Source organism: Perognathus longimembris, chromosome 26, assembly GCF_023159225.1.
Source record: "Perognathus longimembris pacificus isolate PPM17 chromosome 26, ASM2315922v1, whole genome shotgun sequence".
NCBI lineage: Eukaryota > Metazoa > Chordata > Mammalia > Rodentia > Heteromyidae > Perognathus > Perognathus longimembris.
The window spans coordinates 11,678,856-11,699,447 of NC_063186.1; the positions used below are offsets into that span (position 1 = coordinate 11,678,856).

At 46.3% G+C, this 20,592-nt stretch overlaps 1 pseudogene; it reads right to left on the reverse strand.

The window, feature by feature from the left end:
- The window catches only part of LOC125342371, a 52,507-nt pseudogene extending 35,850 nt beyond the window's left edge, over nucleotides 1–16,657 (reverse strand).
- Nucleotides 16,658–20,592: the final 3,935 nt, after the last annotated feature.

The window sequence follows — 20,592 nt, forward strand, 5'->3', positions numbered from 1 at the left end:
AATTTTATGCCTCTATCAGAAAGAATGACATTGTCCCATTTGTAAGGAAATGGAAGGACTTGGAAAAAATTATACTAAGTGAAGTGAGCCAGACCCAAAGAAACATGGACTCTACGGTCTCCCTTATTGGGAATAATTAGTACAGGTTTAGGCAAGTCATAGCAGAGCATCACAAGGCCCAATAGCTATACCCTTATGAACAAATAAGATGATGCTAAGTGAAATGAACTCCATGTTATGGAAACAGTTGTAACTACTTTCAACGTCTTATGTGTATCTGTAGCTTCTATTATTGATGATGTTCTTTTATCACCTTCCTGTGGTTGTACCTCCACTATCTCTGTAATCTTATCTGAGTATATTGGAAACCGTGTATACTGATATTGGAAGTAGGAAATTGAAAGGGAATACCAAATTTGAGAGACACAGGGTAATAAAAGACAAACAACTACAAAGCAATACTTACAAAACTGTTTGGTGTAAGTGAACTGAACACCTCCGGGGGGGGGGAGGGAAAGGGGGAAGAGGGAGGGGGGTATGAGGGACAAGGTAACAAACAGTACAAGAAATGTATCCAATGCCTAACGTATGAAACTGTAACCTCTCTGTACATCAGTTTGATAATAAAAATTTGAAAAAAATACATTATAAAGAAAACAGAGATCTTTATTTCCTAGTACCCAAAACTGTTCTAAAACAGAGCAAATACTCTAGTTTGGTACAAGTGTCATGCAGGGCATGACTCTATAACTTCAAAGAATGATTTTTACCCCTGTTCTCTACTGCTTTACAAGTGAGTAGGAGAAAAAAATATCACAACTGCAAGGAAGATCCACACTGCTTCTATCTATAATGAACAGAAACACAGAGAAAAGCACAAAATCTTCTAGTTATTTTGAATAAGGACATTGACTTGTACACAAAAGGCTGAGAATGTTATTTGCCAGACCTGAGGCTTGAACTCAAGGCCTGAATATAGTCCATGGCATCCTTTTGCTCAAGGCTAGCACACTGCCATTTGAGCCATAGCACCACTTCTGGCTTTTTCTATATATGTGGTGCTGAGGAATTGAACCCAGGGCTTCATGTATGCGATGCGAGCACTCTACCACTAGGCCTTATCCCCAGCCCTAAGGGTAAGAATTATTATGGAAACATGAAGAGATGTTTAAAATTATTGTCAGGACATTACAAATGGCATGAATGATAGAATATGAATGATAGTCATTGCAAATAAATAGTTTGAACTAGACTTGTGGAAATGAGAGTAGGAACATGAGGAAGGTATAAAAAATACTAACTATGTCTGGTAATATTTGATCATGAGAAATTCATGCTAGTAATTATTGATATGTCATAATTTTCTCCAGGTAGAGATTTCCTAATTTCCTTTGTAGTAGTGAAAAGGGAATAATGGTATTTGACATCCTCACCATACATGGAGCAGTGTGTAAAGTGCCAAGATCATCAGTATGCCAATTCACTGAGAAACCAGTGCCTACAAAGAGATGCAACTTTACTGAATTATGGGGAGCCCCTAGGGATGAACTTGTCCTGCATGGCTCTTGGTTTATTTACACTCAGAGCACTTGCTCTGGGGGTCTTTGTGAAACATCAGAATACCCCTACTGTCAAGGCTAATAACCTGGATTTCAGCTACATCCTGCTTATCTCCCCCATCTTCTGTTTTCTCTGTTCCTTGCTCTTTATTGGCCATCCCAACACAGTCACCTGCATTCTACAGCAAAGCACATTTGGAGTTGCATTCACTCTAGCTGTTTCTGCTGTGTTGGCCAAAATGGTATCTGTGGTTCTGGGTCACTTTTCCAGGGAGAAGTATAAGGTGGATGCTGGTATCGGGGCTCCTAACTTCATCATTCCCATTTGTACCCTGATCCAGGTGACTCTTTGTGGACTCTGGCTGGCAACCTCTCCTCCCTTCATTGACATAGATGCACACTTTGAACATGGCCACCTCGTAGTCCTATGTGAAAAGAGGTCCCTCACTGCTTTCTACTGTGTCTTGGGACACCTGAGCTCCCTGGCCCTGGCCAGCTTTTCTGTGGCTATTCTGGCCAGGAACCTGCCTGACATCTTCAATGAAGCCAAGTTCCTGACCATCAGCATGCTGGTGTTCTGCAGTGTGTGCTCACCTTCCTGCCTGTCTACCACAATGCCAATGGAAGGTCATGGTGAGTGTGGAGGTCTTCTCCATCTTGGCCTCCAGTGCAGGCCTCCTGGGCTGCATCTTTGCTCCCAAGTGCTACATCATCTTGTTAAAGCCAGATAGAAATTACACCATGGCTTTCAGACAAAACATGGATGGAAAGAAATAGGCCCTCCAGAGATGAAAATTACATGGTTAATGAAATACATAAAAACTGTAGACTAAATATACTACCTTTATTACTTTCAAAGATTAGTTCACATTGGTGGTTTCACTGGTTGAATAAGTAAAGCTTACTCATTTCTCTCAAAAATGTCATCATATCCAGCTAAATTTGAATATTATACAGCATACTTTGGTTCTTTCTATTTACTCTGCAGTTGTCCCATTATTTACACTTGTATGTTTTCACTGTGGGCTTATGTCGTAATTTTTCTTTCTTAATCATGTGCCTTAAGTTTCTTCTTTGGTGCCAGTCTTGGGGATTTTGAACTTAAAGTCTGAGTACTATCCCTGAGTTTATTATTCAAGCGTAGATCTTTATCACTTCAGCAAGAGAATTATTTTTGGCGCTCTGGTGTTTAACTGGTGATAAGATTCTCTTGGACTTTCCTGTCCAGGTTGGCTTCAAACCATTATCACCAAGTCACAGCCACATGAATAACCAAGATTATGGGGATTAATTCGAAATTTTAACGTACATTAACTTCCTACTGGGAGGTCTAAATTCATAAATCTCATTTTTGTATAACTGAAGGAAGATCTCAACACCTGGAAGACAATGTTTCACAGAACCCTAAGGGATTTAGGATGGAGAATCTGTAGATGGCTGTCCATCCCATTTCTTTCCATAATGCCTTCCCAGTAGTGTTGCATCCTAGGTACCAGCTCTTGGCACCCTTTATCCAGAGAGTGCAGTTTCTGCTAGCCATGGTAAGGACACGACCCTTAGATTTAAAATATTGTGGGGGGGGGCAGAGCCTTTCCTTTCTATCTTTCCCCTGCTACAGGGGTCCCGTGTGTAGAGAGTTGGCGAAGCTTGGGTGAAAGCCAGGATCAAGAAATCACTGAAGTCTACCTGGGAGGGGAATGGAGACCAGTTTCATATAAGGTGTCTTCAAGCCTGTTATGCATTCTCAAGGAATCTGCTTTTCTGTGTTTGAACTCTCCTTTCTACCACTGCTACCATTTCTGATATCAATATTCTGACTGCATGACAAATACACACGGGTGTGGGGAAGGAAGATGAGAGTGTATCTTGGTCATAGAAGGATGGAGAAGTTCTCTAGGAGTTAAGCCCTGTTTGAATCCTACAGGGTCAGATATAGGGTGACACACAGAGGACAATGAGGGCTTTGTAGATTGGACATCCAGGAAGTGGTGGGACCTGACTTACAACCTGGTATCCCCGAGGGTAAGAGGAGCTGAAAAACCAAAGACAGAGGTTTTGAAAAACAGACCTGAGTGAACTCACCTGAATGGGGCCAAGACCTCCTCCAGGAGCATCCATCTTCTTTTCACCCTGCAGGAAATGGTGGGGAGGCTGGATCCTCAGTGTATATGGCAATGATGTAGAGGGTGGGGTTCCTAGAGGGGTGGATCTTCCATTAAAGTGGGTTGTGCTGGCAGGGGAGTGACCAGAGAAAGGGAAGGCCTCTTTGAGATTGGGTGAAGCTTGTGGGACATCGCCAGAGAGAGGTGGAACAGAGGTGAAGAAACAGCTTATGGAGAAATGGGCCTGCTTGTGGGATGTTGAACCAGAGACAGGTAGAACTTCCAGGAAAATGGTGGCACCTGCTCAGGGACAGAGGTGGAGAAGGGTAGTACCTTGGTCAAAATGAAGCATGCTTCAAGGGAGGCTAGTGGAGCCCCCTGTTGGTTGGGCAGGCTGGAGAGGTTTGGGAACCTGATGATAGTGGCAGATGTTGGCTAGCTGGGCCTGTAAGGAGCAAATCACTACCCTAGACAACTGAAGAGTTTCCATTACCAGTAGTTGGCTGTGGAAGTGAAGGCGAGACTGAAGTTCTGGAGACTTTTGTACTGGACTTTAAAAAAAATCACAGATTTAGGAGAACCTCACCGAACAGAAAACGTATAGGACCCCCAGACAGAAACAGAAAGAAACTACAATAGCGAGAGCCCAACAGGAAGAGCAGCTCAATAAAGACAAGAAAGAAGGGAGAGTTGCAACAGCCTAACAGGAAAATGTAAGGGAAAAAAACACACATATCCATGATCTCTTTGAATATAAATGGTATAAGCTTTCTGATAAAGAGGAGCAGACTAACAGAGTGGATCCATAAACAAAAAGTTGCTATATGCTGTCTTCAAGAGACCCACCTTACAGCAAGGGACAAAAATAGGCTCCAAATGAAATGATGGAGCAAGATCTTCCAAGCAAACCCACCTACCCAAACGGCTGGGGTGCCATCCTGATTTCAGACAAGCTGGACTTCTCATTAAAATCACCTCAAAAAGATGAAAAAGGGCAGTACATTTTAATATAAGGAAAAATCCAGAATCAAGACATCACAGTGATAAATCTATACTCACCGACCAAAAGAAGGCCTAAATATGTCAAACAAATTCTCCCAGAACTACAGAATAAGATAGACCCAATCGCAATCATAGTGGGAGACTTTAACACTCCACTATCTCCAAGAGACAGATCCAACCAACACACAGAGGATTAGCAAGGTAGCAGAAGACCTAAGTAACACCATATCCCAAATAGATCTGACAGACCTGTACAGAGTCTTTCACCCTACAGAGACCCAATACACATTCTTCTCAGCAGCCCATGGAACATACTCCAAAATAGATTATGTCATAGTCCACACAAAGAACCTCAGCAAATACAAGCATTTTCGGGGTATGGGCCCGAGAGCTTAAATTAGCTTACCTTACTAGAATTTAGTGTAATTGGTAGCACTAAGAATTTTGAGTTCTTAAGTTAGGTTCGAGTCCTATAATTCTAGAAATAAAAGGGCTAGTACCTTTATACTTTACTCTATTGACTTCATCCCATGTATTATATCTGATCACAGTTGAATCAAGTTAACCCTCAATAACAAAGGATACCACAGAGACTATACAAATACTTGGAAGCTAAACCCCTCACTGTTATCTAACACTTGGGTCACAGAGAAAATTAAGGATGAAATTAACGAATTCATAAGCCACAAAGACAATGAAAATATATCACAAAGAAACCTATGGGATACAGCGAAGGCAGTGCTGAGGGGCAAGATCATTGCACTCAGCACTCACATTAAAAGAATGGAATCAGAGCAGGTGAATAACCTCACGATGAAACTAAAACATTTGGAGGAACAAGAAATCTAAAATGACTAGTAGGAGAGAGATCACAAAGATTAAAGAAGAGATAAATCAGATTGAAAATAGAAAGAACATTCAACAAATAAATAATACTAAAAGCTGGTTCTTTGAGAAATTAAATAAAATTGACAGACCCCTTGCAAGACTTACAAAAAAAGAAGAGAAGAGATTCATATCCATAAGATCAGGGACTCCACCAGAAAAATTACAACAAATACACACGATATTCAAACAATCATAAGGAACTATTTCCAGAACCTCTATTCACTAAAGAACAATAATTTTACAGAAATGGATCAATTCTTAGAGAAGTATAAACTCCCCTCCCTCTTCATCCCCCCTCCCCTTTACCCTCCTCATTCCCCCCTTCCCCTCCTCATCTCCCCTCCCTTCCTCTCCTCACCCAGGTCCTTCCCCTCCTCATCCCTGCTCTCCCTTCCCATCTCTCCCTTCCTCCTCCCCTCCCTCTTCATCTCCCCTACCCTTCTCCCCTCCCTTCCCTACACTCCTCCTTCCCCTTCTTCCTCTTCCCCTTCCTCCTACATCCACCCTCCTCTTCCCCTCTTCCTTTCTTCCCCCACCCACGCTTCCCTCCTTCTCCTCCTCCTCTTTCTCCTCCTCCCCTTCCCTTCCCCTCTCCTTCCTAGTCCCCCATCCTACCCCTGCTCTCTTCTTTCCTTCTCCCCCTCCCTCCTCCTCTCCCCTCTTCCCCTCCCCTTCCTCCTACTCTTCTTCCCCCTCTCTGCCCTCCCCCCTCCTCCTCCCCTTCCTCCTTCCTCTCCCTCCCACCCCCTGATCTCCCAGCTCCACTCCTCCAGCCATGCCTACAATCACAGTTTTCCACCGTGAAGCCATCTAAGGGACCCATGGAGGCCACCCATGTTGGGATGGTCAGGTGTGCACTGCGGGCTGGGGGGGGGGCTGCTCCCCAACCAAGGATCCCACGGATTCACCAGCCTCCACCATCATCACCACCATCATCATCACCATTACCACCACCATCGTCACCACCACCACCATCACCACCACTATCACCATCGTCATCAGCACCATCACCACCATTACTGTCATCATCACCAAGGCCACGCCCCACGCTCCATAGCTGCCCCCGTTGTTACAAAGGTGATGGATCAGGAGTTACTGGTCCATCAGTCGGATCTCCCCTCCCCTCGCTCTCTCCCACCTTTTCTCTCCCCGCCCCCAGTCCCCCTTCTTGCCCCCTCCATCAGTTGTATCATTCATTTTCCATAGTGGCCTACTGCGTGGGGGCCCACTACTGCATTTGCTCGCCCTCCCTCCCTCCAGCTCTGTGCCCTCCTCCTCCCCAAAGACAGAAACAGGAACAAACCGGACAAAAGGAAAAAAGACCGAACCCCAGATTCCCCTGGAGTCACGTTCTCACGTTCTCACGTTCTCTCTCAGAGTTGGAGGCCCTGTGGTTCCTCCTAACACGCCCTGCATATATATACATATATATCAAATATATGTTATAAATGAATATATAATAAAATCGATTCGTATATAGTAAACCATATGCATTATATGGTATGCATATATAAAATGTGTATATGTAAACATTTTTAAAGCCTGGGGCAAAATGCATTGTGTATATGTAAACGGTTTGGTGAAATGATTAAAAAAAAGTTTCTCTATGGTAAGAAATGAAGGAGGGGAGGGCGTGGAGGGGGCAGGAGTCGAGGACCTTCAGTCCCACACCTGTATCAGGGAGCAGGGTTACCTGAGCCCTGGGCTGCGAATGGAGATGGGTGGGTTCTCCGCCACGGGCCACCCTGAGCCCACGGCTGCCTTCCCGGCCCACGGAGGACCTGTGCTCCCAACACCAAGGAGGGAGGAGGAGGGAAGGAAAAGAGGGAGGGAAGGTGGGAAGGGAAGGTGGGAAGGGAAGGAGGAAAGAAGGAAAGGTGGGAAGGGAGGGAGGGAGGGACGGAAGGGAGGAAGGGGAAGAGAGGAGGAAGGGAAGTAGGGAAGAAAGGAAGGGAGAGGGAGGGAGGGAAGGAAGGGAAAGGGAAGGAAGGAAGGATGGAAGGGAAAGGAAGGAGGGAAGAAAGGAAGGACAGAGGGAAGGAAGGAAGGAAGGAAGGAAGGGAAGGAAGGACAGAGAGAAGGAAGGAGGAAGGGGTGGTGGTGGAATCGATGGCCGGAAGCTCTAAGACTCCAGGAAGTCAGGTTTGGGGCTTCCAAGAGCAGGAAAGGGAGGAGGCCTGGGAGGGGAAGTGGAAGCAGGTGGGGTGCAGGAAGGACAGGAGGCCGATGCCCAGATGCCCACAGCGGGGTAATGGGGGAACCGCAGGCTGTGCAGGCCCAGCCAGGAACCGGATGCGGAAGTGCAGGAGGCCGGGGGCAGGGTCTGTGTTTATGCAAATGACCATGGGCGGTTGAAGGGGGCGTGGCTCCGCTGCTGGGGTGTGTGGCCACACTGCTGGGAGGCTGGGGCGGTGGGCGTGGCCCAGTGTTGGAGAGCAGTGGGCATGGCTCTGGGGCTGGGGTGGGCAGTGGGCATGGCTCTGCTGCTGGGGTGGGCAGTGGGCGTGGCTCCGCTGCTGGGGTGGGCAGTGGGCGTGACTCCGCTGCTGGGAGGCAGGGGGAAATGGGCTTCACTCCGCAGCTGGGAGGTTGAAGTGGTGGGCGTGGCTCCGGGGCTGGGAGGCTGGATGAGCTTGGCTCTACTGCTCAGAGGCTCTGGGCAATGGGCATGCATGGCAGGGAGGCTGGAGACGGTGGGCGTGGCTCCAGGGCTGGGAGGTTGGGTGGGCGTGGCTCCGCGGTTGGGAGGCTGGGGCTGGAGGCCAGCCTCTGGAGGCTATCCTGCCCGACCCAAGGCTGGGGGGAGGCACCACCAGAAAGGCCAGGGTGGAGGCGTGGCTCAAAGGTACAGCACCTCCCTCAAGGAAAAACAAAATTAAAAAGGTGGGCTGGGAATATGGCCTAGTGGTAGAGTGCTTGCCTCCTCGTATACATGAAGCCCTGGGTTCGAGTCCTCAGCAGCACATATATAGAAAAGGACAGAAGTAGCGCTGTGGCTCAAGAGGTAGAGTGCTAGCCTTGAGCAAAAAGAAGCCAGGGACAGTACTCAGGCCCTGAGTTCAAGCCCCGGGACTGGCAAAAAAGAATAAACCCAGCAGCTTCCCTCCTTGCAGTGGGGCCATTGTGAATGAGCAAAGTCAGGCATGGTCAGAGGACGAGGTCATAGATGTGGGTCCTAGAACCTAATATATAAAGATATGTAAATATGTCTATATAAATACACTTTTATAACTACAAATATAAATATGTACTTATAAATATATACTTTCTATGAATATATTTATATATAACAAAGATGTATATAACCTACAATATTGAATGCATAACATTATATAATATATGTTATATAGTAATATAACATACATTGTATGCACAATATATACTTATGCATGGTATGTATATTCTCATGCAAACATAATATATTAAATATTAGATTAAATATATAAATATATATGAATATATTATAACTTTATAATATATTATTTTATTGTATTTATATAATTATATATACTATCCAATGTAGTAGATGGATAAAATAGTTATATAATATATGTTTATATAAATGCACCTTTATATAAATACATATTTACAATCTATATTTTATATAAAATGTATTTTATTATTTTCTTTTTGTGTGTGTGCCAGTCCTGGGTCTTGAACTCAGGGCCTGGACACTGTCCCCTGAGCTCCTTTTACTCCAGGCAAGCAATCTACCATTTGAACCACTTCTGGTCTTTTCTGTCATGAATTGGAGATAAGAGTCTCACAGATTTTGCTGCCTAGGCTGGCTTTGAACCTGGATCTTTAGATCTCAGCCTCCATCCTGCGTTTGTCTGGACAACAGTCCTCTTGTCGCTGGCAACTAGGAGTGACTTTGACTATGCCACTCAAGGAGCTGGGATTACAAGCAGGAGCCACCACACCCGTTCATAAAACTCCTGCTTATTGGAAAGTTGGAGAACTTCGTGTTTCATGGAAGTCACAGGTTTTCATGGACTTTGGCTACTTTTATTTCTCCACCAAACCTCAGGAGTCTTCAGTGTAGTGTATCTGATGGAAAACATACATTCTGTTATCTTAGTTATTCCTGTCTACATTTTACCAAAGTCTTGAACTTCTTTGAGTTTCCGGGACACATTATTATATTATTATAAATTATTATTATGACTTGTATGTCAGTCTTGGGGCTTCTAAGCAGGGCCTGGGCACTATCCCTGAGCTTCTTTTGTTCAAAGCTAACACTCTACCAATTGAACCACAGCCCCACATCCAGTTTTTTGCTGGTTCACTGGAGAGATTAGAGTCTCATAGACTTTCCTGTCTGGGCTGGCTTTGAACCCTGATCCTCAGGTCATGAGGAACACAGTTGGAGTTATGCCCAACTCCGCAGCAGGCTTACAGTGCACTGCAGCCAGCCCCAGTTGCCATTCTCTGCCTCAGTTTCCATAACCGTGTCCTTTTCATACTAAGCCTCCACCTCTATGCCAGGCAGCAGCCTGGGCTTTCTGAAGTTCTCTGAAGATCTTGTTCCAGAAGCTCATGTTCTCTTCTCTCCCTTCAAGCAATATTTGTTCTACTCCTGTTAAACTCCTGTTTATTTGTGATAAAAAAAAAATTAAGGCTAGGTGTGATAGCTTATGCCTGTAATTCCAGCCACTTGGGAGACCAAGTCAGGAGAATTGAGATTCAAGATGAGCCCAGGAAAAAAGTGTGAGGGTCTATCTGGAAAAAAACGGGGAAAAAAGGCAAAGACAGGTACCGCTGGCTCACGCCTCTCATCCTAGCTACCCTGGAGGCTGAGATCTGGAGAATTGAGTTTAACAGCCAGCCTAGGGAAGGAAAGTCTGTAAGACTCATCTCCAATGAAGCACCAGAAAGCTAGAAGTGGACCTGTGACTCAAGTGGTAGAGTGCTAGCTTTAAACCAAAGAGAGCTTAGGGACAAGTCCAGAATTCAAGCCCCAGGACCAACATACATACACACACACACACACACACACACACACACACACACACACCACTCAGAATGGTAGGGAAATAGCTCAGTGTGTAATTAGAGCAAGATCCTAGGTTCAACCCTCCTGTGCCACAAAATGGAAAACCATCTTCCACTAGCTCCTTTCCTTTTTTCCCTTCCCTTCCCTTCCCTTCCCTTCCCTTCCCTTCCCTTCCCTTCCCTTCCCTTCCCATCCCTCCCTCCCTCCCTCCCTCCATTCTCAATCTCTCTCTCTCTCTCTCTCTCTCTCTCTCTCTCTCTCTCTCTCTTTTTCTTGCCAGTCCTGGGGCTTGAACTCAGGGCCTGGGCTCTGTCCCTGAGCTTCTTTTGCTCAAGGCTAGAGCTCTACCATTTGAACCACAGTGCCACGTACAGCTTTTTCTGTGTATGTGGTGCTGAGGAATCAAACCCAGGGCTTCCTGCATTCTAGGCAAGCACTCTACCACTAAGCCATACTCCCAGCTCCCTTTCTTCCTTTCTTGTCTCACATTTCTGTCCCCTCGCCCTCCCACCTGCCCATCAAAAGAATTGCTTGTGTATCACAGAGTTTTGTGTGTGTGCATGCATGTGGCATGTATGTGTGTGTGTGTGCTCTTGTGTGTGCTTGTGTGCACGCCAGTACTGGGTCTTGAACCCAGAGCCTGGGCACTCTTCCTTAGCTGTTTCACTCAAGGCTGGCCTCTACCTCTTGAACCACAGATCTGCTTCTTGGCTTATTTTCTGGTTCCTGGGCGATAAGAGTGTAGAGCAGAGTTTCCTGAATCAGCTGGCTTTGAACCACACTCAGACCTCGGCCTCCTGGGGAGCTAAAATGACAGGCTTGAGCCATTGACACCCAGCTCTGAGCTTTATTATAGTTGCTATTATTGTCTTGTTTTTTTTCCCCCTAATGTGAGTGAACCCAAAATCTTGCCTAGAATTTTGTTGTGGGTTTTGGTTTTTCTTTTTTGGTTGGTTGTGGGACTTGAACTCAGGGCCTGGGCACTGTCCTTGAGCTCTTTACTCAAGGCTAGCACTCTACCACTTTGAGCCACAGTTCCACTTCTAGTTCTCTGGTGGTTCATTGGAGACAAGACTCTCATAGACTTTCCTGCCTAGACTGCCTTTGAACTGCAATCTTGAGATCTCAGCCTCCTGAGTGGTTAGGATCACAGGTGTGAAGTAGAATTAATTTTTTTTTTTGCCAGTCCTGGGGCTTGAAATCCTGGCTTCTTTTTGCTCAAGGCTAGCACATTACCACTTGAGCCACAGCACCACTTCTGGCCTTTTCTATCTATGTGGAGCTGAGGAATAGAACCAAGGGCTTCATGTATACTAGGCAAACACTCTTGCTACTAGGCCATATTCCCAGCCCTAGAATGAATTCTTGAGCCCTAGTGTCAAGTGTAGTGGGATAAGAGGTGGGGAGAGGCAGGGTAAGCTGTTCCTGCACTATGAGGACAATGAAAGCCAAACAAAACCTAGCCCTCTCTTGCATGGTGCACTGTAGCAAATTTCCTCCCTGTTCCTAAATTTATCACATGTAGCCAAGTGAAGCCTTGGATTGAAGATGAATAGATTCCTTTTTTCTCTCTCTGGGATTTAGGGAAGAAATCAGCCAGTAAAAAGCAGCCTCCACGGAGAATAGAAAAACTTGGCAATGGGGCAGCTGACTTAACTGAAGGAATGTGACAGGCAAACACAGTTGATTTTATTCTTGTAAAAACAAAACAAAAACCATGTCCTTGGGCTGATCAAATTGCACACACAGCATTAAAAGACTACCTTAAAGGAAGGAGATGCAGAGCTGGGTACTGATGGCTCACACCTGTCATCCTAGCTACGCAAGAGGCTGAGACCTGAGGATCGTGGTTCAAAGTCAGTCTGGACAGAAAAGTCCTTGAGGGTCCTTATCCCCAATGAACCACCACAAAATGATACAAGTAGGGTTGTGTCTCAGTGTGGTAGAGTGCTGGTCTTAAGCCAGAAAAGAAAAGAGCTCAGGGATAGCACCCAGGCCCTGAGTTCAATTCCCAGGACCAGCATCAAAAATAAAGGATTATGGGGCTGGGAATATGGCCTAGTGGCAAGAGTGCTCACCTCGTATACATGAAGCCCTAGGTTCCATTCCTCAGCACTACAGGTATAGAAAAGCCCAGAAGAGGTGCTGTGGCTCAAGTGGTAGAGTGCTAGCCTTGAGCAAAGAGAAGCCAGGACAGTGCTCAGGCCCTGAGTTCATGCCCCAGGACTGGCCAAACAAAAAAAGGTAATAAATAAAGGTTTATATGAAGTCCACTTAAATCCTGTGGCCAGCCCAGATAGTGCCCATTACAGGAGTGAGTCCCAGGGCTTTGAAAAGGATTATCTTCTTTAGGGAATCACCACCACTCCACATTTTTGGGGGGTGGGGGTTTCAGTCATGGGACTTTGTTGCCAGTCCTGGGGCTTGAACTCAGGGCCTGAGCACTGTCCCTGGCTTCTTTTTGCTCAAGGCTAGCACTCTACCACTTGAGCCACAGCGCCATGTCTGGCTTTTTCTGTATATGTGGTGCTGAGGAATTGAACCCAGGGCCTCATGTGTACGAGGTGAGCACTTTACTACTAGGCCATGTTCTCAGCCCAGGAAGCCTAATTTGAGAAGCAGATTTTTGCCTTGTCAGAGGCTCTGGTTAGATGGTACAAAATGTCCTTGGGACAGGAGCCGCTTATCAGGAAGTGAGTGCTGAATTCCATCTGTCATAAAGATGGGTGTGCCAAGCTGGAACACCTCGTTATTTAGGGCCTAAAGATATAAGACCTGCCTAGCTTTGCATATTTACATTTCTAGTATGCCACCCCCAGTACTGAGGTTTGAACTCAGAACCACACATGTGCTAGGCAGATGTTCAACTACTGAGCTAGGACCTTTAGCCCCTCAACTTTTATATTTATTTTTATTATTACTTTCTGTGCTGCTTGGTGATGAGGCTTGAATTCAAGGGGCCTGGGCACTGACCTTGAGCGTTTGTGCTCAAAGCTTTGAACCACAGCTCCACTTCTAACTTTTGTGGTGGTTCATTGGAGATAAGAGTCACATGGACTTTCTTGCCTGGGGCTGGCTTCGAACCACCATCCTTGTGCAGACCTCAGCCTCTAGATTAGCTAGGATGACAGGTGTGGTGGGCCACTGGAGCCTGGTTTTATGTAGGTCTTAAGATTGCTTTTCTCTGCACAAGGACCTGGGCCAAATCACAGCTACTTTGCTCTGTAGCCTGGGCAGACAGAAGGCTACTTCTTGTTCATAGACACAGCCAAATCTGTCCTTTCCCCCATTTCACAATAAATTCAGAATTGTGGCTGAGGATGGCTCAGACACCCAAAGAAATCTATCAAACATTGTCCATCTGTCTCAGGACTAAGGCTACAGAATGTGCCTGGCTACTGGAGTGGGAAACGGACCTGGCCTGGGTCAGCCAACCTTTGTGTCTTTGTATCTAGATCCTAGGACCTATTGATTGATGTGTCTCCAAGAATTGAGTCCAGAGGCCTGGAAGGAAAATTAAACTGGCCAAGATTTATGGAAGAGATAAGCAGAACTGCAGCAAAACGGGAAGGGTGCCTCCCAAGGCAGGGTACTGCCCTGGCCTGTGTCCTGCAAGGGTTAACAGGATGTCTCTAGGAGACAGCCATGTGACAGATGCTCAAGCTCATTGGACAGACTGTGTTCCTCCCCATCAGTTTCCAGAGCCAATCCAGTGGCTCTGTGCAGCCTGCCAGAACTTTCCAGGTGTCCTTTAGCCCTATTGATTGGATGCCCACTTCTGCACCTGCCTTCTGGGTACCATCAGCTAATGAATGCTGTTGAAGCACAATTCCTCCTGGGGCAGTGAGCCGGAACCCAGGGCAAAGTTTACTCCATATTCTCTCAGCCATGTGTGGGTTCTAAAGTTTATACTACAGATAATCTGAGGAGGAGAGAGACCAGATAAAAGATTAAAATGTCCTGTATTTTTAAAATTTGCATAGTAAGATGACTAGAGCTAACCATAATATACTATGTATTTCAAAAGTTAGGTAAAAGGATCGTGAGTGCTTTAATCACAGAGAAATATGGTGGCCTGGTATGGTGGTACACACCTGTAACTCCAGCTACACCGTTTTTATAGGTAAGAGAAAAGCTTTCAGTCCAAACATGTGACTCTGAGAAATAAGGAAAGCAAAAAGTACTGGAGCTGGTTGAGTGGTAGCCTACCAAGGAAGAGGCGGGGGGGGGGGGAGAGAAAGAGAGAGAGAAAGAGAGAGAGTGTTTGAGAGATAGCTATGTGTAATGGGATAGAACCATCATTTACCTCTTTATACATGCTAATAAAAAATAATTTAATCCAAGTGCTGGTGGCTCATGCCTATAACACTAGCAACTCTGGAGGCTGAGATATGAGGATCCAGGTTTTAAGTTATCCAGGTATCCAGATCTTTGAAAGACTCTTTATCTCCAATTAAACTGCAAAAAGCCAAAAGTTGAGGTGTGGCTTATGTGGTAGAATGCCGGCCTTGAGCAGAAAAAACTCAAGTGAAAGGGTGATGCTGTAAGTTCAAGTTACATTACTGGCACCAAAAAAAGAAAAAGAAAAAGATTTCATATAAGTACAAGCACATGCCAGTGTAGGTAATTTTCCTTCCTTCTTTCTTTCCCTTCCTTCCTTTCTTTCCTTTCTTTCTTTCTTTCTTTCTTTCTTTCTTTCTTTCTTTCTTTCTTTCTTTCTTTCTTTCTTGCTTTCTTTCTTTCTTTCTCTCTCTCTCTCTCTCTCTCTCTTTCTTTCTTTCTTTCTTTCTTTCTTTCTTCCTTCCTTTCTTTCTTTCTTTCTTTCTTGGCCAGTCCTGGGCTTTGGACTCAGGGCCTTAGTACTGTCCCTGGCTTCCTTTTTGCTCAAGGCTAGCACTCTGCCACTTGAGCCACAGTGCCACTTCTGGCCGTTTTCTGTATATGTGGTGCTGGGGAATCGAACCCAGGGCCTCATGTATGCGAGGCAAGCTCTCTTGCCACTAGGCCATATCCCCAGCCCCCTCCTTCCTTATTATATAAATTTAAAATTTAAATTAAGAACTGTCTCCAAGTAGTGCAAAAATAGCCAAATGGAGCAGACCTAATAAGCTAGGAATAGACTTTAATGCATTATTTAAAAGTTTGGCCTATATTGAGGAAGATATCATAAATTTCTGGAGAAAAGGAATGTGTGTGTGTGTGCACGCGTGTGTGTGCACTAGGATAATTACCCAATTATTTTGAGCCATAATAAAATTCTACCATAACACCCAGTGTTCACTGGAATCAATTCCAGATGGGTTAGATAATCCGTTATAAATGTTGGACAACAGTTGGGCCACGCAGGGCTCATGCCTATCATCCAAGCCATTCAGGAGGTAGCCATCTGAGGATTCAAGTTTGAAGCCAGCCCAGGGAAGGAAAGTCTGGGAGACTTACTACCAATTAATCACAAGCACAAAAAGCAGTGGGCTGGGAAAGGTGCCTCAGTGGTAGAGTGCTCGCCTAGCATGCATGAAGCCCTGGGTTCGATTCCTCAGCACCACATACACAGAAAAAGCCAAAAGTGGCACTGTGGCTCAAGTGGTAGAGTGCTAGCCTTGAGCAAAAGAAGCTCAGGGACAGCGGCCAGGCCCTAAGTTCAAGCCCTAAGACTGATACAAAAACAAAAATAAAAGAAGTAATGAAAGTAGAAAAATGGCAAATATCTAATGTTTGTTTAATGCCTTGATGAGTTTGAAGACGTGTTAGGGCTGAAGATTGTAGATCAATGGTAGAGTATTCTGCCTAGCATTCCTGACACTGTGGGTTTGATCTCCAGTACTGAATAATAATAATAATAATAATAATAATAATAATAATAATAATACTAACTTGTTAAAAAAAGTTACTGAGGCGCCAACACCTCACGTCTGCTGTCATCCCATCTACTCAGGAGGCTGAGATCTGAAGGCCACAGTTCAAAGCCAACTCGGGCAGGAAACTGAGCCTTACCGCCAGGTAATCACCAAAAAGTTGGAAGTGGAGCCATATCTGCTTGGTAGCCAATAGAAGCTGACATCTGGGGGTCGTAGCCAATCAGAAACGGAGAGTCTGCACCAGCCAATCATCGCCCTCCTTTCTTTCCGGCGTCCTGATTGCTGCCATGGATGCAGGGGGAGGGGGGAAAAGGGGTTGAGTCTGTAAGCTTTTCCCGTTCGTTCTTCCCGCCAATCAGTACTGTGAAGGGAGGTGGGGTGTGGGGGAGGGCCTTCTTGGCTAGACACTTCCGGACACCAGCCAATAGGAACAGAAACCGCTCAGCCAATCAGCGGGCCGCTCATCTTCTCGCGTCTCGTGCGCTACCTTGGAAACGGACCGGGTGAATCCAAACGCAGAGGGGTGGGAGTCGCGCGACGTCGGTTCGCGCTTGCGCAGTCCGCGCTGTCGGCCTGGTCTCTCCCCCTCCCTAGCCCGGACCAGTGGACCCGCCCGCACGGGGAGCCCGAGCCGCCGGGAGCCGCGGGAGTCGTGAAGTGGCCTCCGTGGCGTCTTTCCCGCCGAGGGTCGGGCGAGAGAGCCGGGGGCCTTCCAAGGGCTCGTTTCCCGGCTTGGCGTCTCCCTCAGCCGCCTCAGGTATCGGGCAACACCCCGGGTCGCTCTTTACGCCTGGCTCTCGGCTTTTCCTCCTCAAAACTCCGCTCCGTGGTGGCCTGGGGCCGAGGTCCCCGGGTCCCCGGACGTGGGTGAGCCGGGGTGGGCGGTGGGGAGAGGGGGAGAAGAAACGCGGGGTGCTCCGGTGTCGACCCCGAGCCTTGGCCCCGCTGGGTGGCGCCGGTGGGGTGAGATGGTGGGGCTTCCGGGGGATCCCCAGCTCCCAACCCCAGCCGTTCCCAGCCCCGCGGGGGTTCATTGATGTCAGCCTGCAAACGAGCCCCAGTGAAGAAAGCCCCCGTTGGGTGCTGAGCAAAGTCTTCCTTCGGAAAGGCCGGGTCTGCTCGGCTGGGAGGAACTCTGATTGTTCACGACTGGGGCAGGACCCCCCTCTTCTCCCCTCTCCTCCCTTCCCTGTTAAATAACAGGCGAGAGCCCTCTGGAAGCTTCCAGGAAGGTGGGGAGTGAGGGTTTTGTTTTTGTTATTGCCAGTCCTGGGGCTTGAACTCAGGGCCTGGGCACTGTCCCTGGCTTCTTTTTGCTCAAGGCTAGCACTTTGCCACTTGAGCCACAGCGCCACTTCCGCTTTTTCTATATATGTGATGCGAGGAATCAAACCCAGGGCTTCATGTATAGGAGGCGAGCACTTTACCACTAGGTTCCATTCCCAGACCTTCTTTCACATTTTCACTCAAGGCTGGTGCTTATCACTTGAGCCCCACCTTCACTTCGGATTTCTGCTGGTTAATGTGAGGGGAGGTTCTCTTGCCATTTGTGTGCCCGGGCTTCGAACTGGGATCCTCAGAGCTCAACCTCCCTAGTAGCCATCCTAACAGGAGTGATGTTTGTAAAGATCATGCATTGTTAGCCTGTTTTCCCTATGGCCAGTGTTCCTCACCCTCCTTTCTAATGTCTGGAAATAAATAAATTACATCATAAAGTCAAGTAGGTTTTACGATCAAGTGTTCAAGAACTTTTTTTCTCCTCTCTTCCCGGTAAGTCCGCCTCACGTATGAAATTAAGCACAAGAATATTGTGACTTTTCACGAATGGTTTGAGGCCAGTGATCACCTGTGGCTTGTGGTAGAGCTCTGCACAGGTGAGAGTGGGCGCCAGGTCTTGCGAGAATTGCTGTGAGTGTATTCATACCACAGTCTAGTGTATTCCTTGAGCAGATCAGTGACCCTTGTGGTGTTCGCCATGTGTGAACAGACTAGGAAGAATGGGAGCCCAGCACACGCCTGTAATCCCAGCTGCTCTGGAGGCTGTGAGCTGAGGATCGTGGTTTGAAGCCAACTGGGCCATAAAAGTCCATGAGACTCTTGATCTCCAATAAAATACTCAGAAAGAGCCAAAAGTGGTGCTGTGGCTCAAGTGGTAAAGTGCTAGCCTTGAGCACAAAGAGGCCCAAGGACAGTGCCCAGGCCCTGGGTTTGAGGCCACAGGACTGGCAAAAAGAAAAAAAAAAAGTACTGTTGTTTCTAAGAACTTTAATAGCAGAGAGGGAATGAGGGAAAGATTCAAACCCCATATGCCAGACTCAGAGCAGACTTGTCAATAATTTCCATCTCACACCTTCAGTGTCTATCAAGAAAGAAGATGGTTCCTACTTTCAACCCTCTGAGGTTAAAATAATAATCCCTTCAAGTTGGATTCTCGTTGGCTCACACCTAGAAAATCCTAGTTACTCAGGAGGACACCTGAGGATCACAGTTCAGAGCTAGGCTACGATAGAAAAGTCCAGTAGGTGAGACTATCTGCCATTAACCAGTCAAGTGCCGGAAGCATGGCCCAAAGGGCAGAGACCACACCAGCCTTGAGCAGAACAGCTAAGCAAAGCTGTGAAGCTGGCACATACTTCCTAAAGAAAAACTTATAAGACAGAGCCTCATCCACTGTACATTTTTTTTTGCCAGTCCTGGGACTTGAACTCAGGGCGTGGGCACTCTCCCTGAGCTTCTTTTGCTCAAGGCCAGCACTCTACCACTTGAGCCACAGCACCACTTCTGGCTTTTTCTGTGTATATGGTACTAAGGAATCAAACCCTGGGCTTCATACAAGCACTCTACCACTGAGCCACATTCCCAGCGCATACCCTCCACTTTGATATGGTTTGTTACTATTATTATTTATCATCATCATTATTATTATTGTGGAAAAGAGGATTGCACTTGAGAAAAGCTTGAAGAGAGTTGAGCTCGCAAATGTCGCCACCTAGTGGCCGTTCTACGCCACTGCAGTTTCTTTGTACAGTTTGCTCTGAATCCAGACAGTGGAAAAGATGGGTGTGTCAATTGTCACCTTGGCTTTTAGCTCCAAACTTTTTATTTTTTAGCAGTGTAATAGAGGTGGGGAAAAATGGAACTAGACACCAAACTTATTACGATGATAATAGCAAGCCAACTAATTCAAAATTATTTTTATTTCTATCACAATTTATTGTTTGATGGAGAGATGAAGGGTAGGCAAATGCAGTTTCAACGTTCAGTGTGTGTATATATGTGTATATGTATATATATATATACACACCTATGCACACACATATATGTGTGTATATGTATGTATATATATAAAACCAGGGAACCTGAGAGGAGGGGTGGATTGAAAGAGAATGGGGAGGAAGTGAGATGATGAAGGAGGCCAGAACACAGATCAGGACACATTGTGCTCGATTCAGGTTGAGTGAAAGAAATTCCTTTTTACAGGTACTTAAAGAGGGCTGGGAATATGGCCTAGTGGCAAGAGTGCTCGCCTCATATACATGAAGCCCTGGGTTTGATTCCTCAGCAACACATAGAAAATGGCCAGAAGTGGCGCTGTGGGCTCAAGAGGTAGAGTGCTAGCCTTGAGCAAAAAGAAGCCAGGGACAGTGCTCAGGCCCTGAGTTCAAGGCCTAGGACTGGCAAAAAAAAAAAAAAAAGAATATAGGTACTTAAAGATAATAAAAAAAACCAAAAAGTTGCTCACTGCCAGTGGCCAGTGGCATGATGCTTTGTATCCTGACTCCTCCGAAGGTTGAGATCTGAGAATCACAATTTGAAGACAGCTTGCCCAGGAAGTGAGACTCTTATCTCAATAAACTACTCAGCAAAAGCTGGAAGTGGTGCAATGGCTCAAGTGGCACAGTGCTGGCCTTGAGTGAATATGGTGAGTTCATGCTACAATATCTGCAGAAAAACACACAAAAATGTTGCCCCTAGGGGACATACAGAGGGAGGAGCTTGCTTATATCCTTCAGAGGCTCACCATAGCCTTCCCGTGTTTTGAGACTGATGCAGCTCCATATCCCATTTCCGGGCCACTTTAAGCAGTGTAGTTGCCAATAAGCAGCATAAAAGGTGAGAACCATCTTGTTATTTGTAGAACGCAAACAAGAAGAAATAATAAAGTAGGATGTCACCCACTTCAGTGG